At 43.3% G+C, this 852-nt stretch overlaps 1 annotated feature.

Moving 5' to 3' along the window:
• Positions 1 to 758: 758 nt before the first annotated feature.
• Positions 759 to 845: a microsatellite.
• Between the last annotated feature and the right edge of the window lie 7 nt (positions 846 to 852).

The raw sequence follows: 852 nt of genomic DNA, 5'->3' as shown, positions 1-852 counted from the left end.
ATTTTTTTTGCTTTGTTGATGGATGAGATTAGAAGTGCATGCTTGTGTGTTTGTGTGAGTTTATTAGTTGTTGTTTTTGCGTGTGAGGGCCGAGTGAGTGGGAGCTGTGACGGACACTCGAGCGATCGGCTGTGGAGCAGGGTTGAAGCCGAATGCAAATGGGGTGGGCCAAATAAATCATTAACGGCGAGTAGAAAGACGGACTGTCTGTGAAAGGAAAATAATGATGAAAAGAGGGAATAAGAATGAAAATCTATGGTGAACTGACACCTTATCGAAGGGAGTACGTGTGTGTGTGGGTGGGTGGCACAGCAATTGTATGCACAGACATTTCTAACTGCAAGTGCGCTCTTAACGGGGCCTCTAAGGAGCGGCGCCAATGCGTGCGTGTGCCTGTTGCTTGAGGAATGTCGCCACCATCATGTCAATCCAGTAATGCGAGAAACTGTTTGTAGTGTTTCCGTTGTTGTTCTCACTATTTATGGGAGGGACCTCCCTTGTTTTTTGTTCTTGTATCTTTTCCAATCAGTCGCAGTGGAGGAGACTACGCATATATGTGCACACACAGACAGAAATGAGCCACTGAAAACGGTAGTTGAGCGAGAGGCAAATTAAACGATTTTTGTGGGATTTGTATACCGTTGCAATTACTATACAAAAAGAAAAAGAGGTACAACGGCCGAGGAAATTAGCATAGCGAGGAAAAACAGACTGATATGATAAGGAGTAGAAGTGAACAAGAAAAACGACGATGAAAGACACACACACACACACACACACAAACATAAATACAAACGCAAACGCAACAACAACAAAAAAAACAAAAACTACTCACGAACAAATAACACCACT

Source organism: Trypanosoma rangeli (assembly GCF_003719475.1).
Source record: "Trypanosoma rangeli strain AM80 chromosome Unknown Tra_15.4_contig_00011, whole genome shotgun sequence".
In the NCBI taxonomy this organism is placed as follows: Eukaryota; Euglenozoa; class Kinetoplastea; order Trypanosomatida; family Trypanosomatidae; genus Trypanosoma; species Trypanosoma rangeli.
The sequence above is the reverse complement of the archived record's forward strand: the minus strand, read 5'-3'. Positions and strand labels throughout refer to the sequence as shown.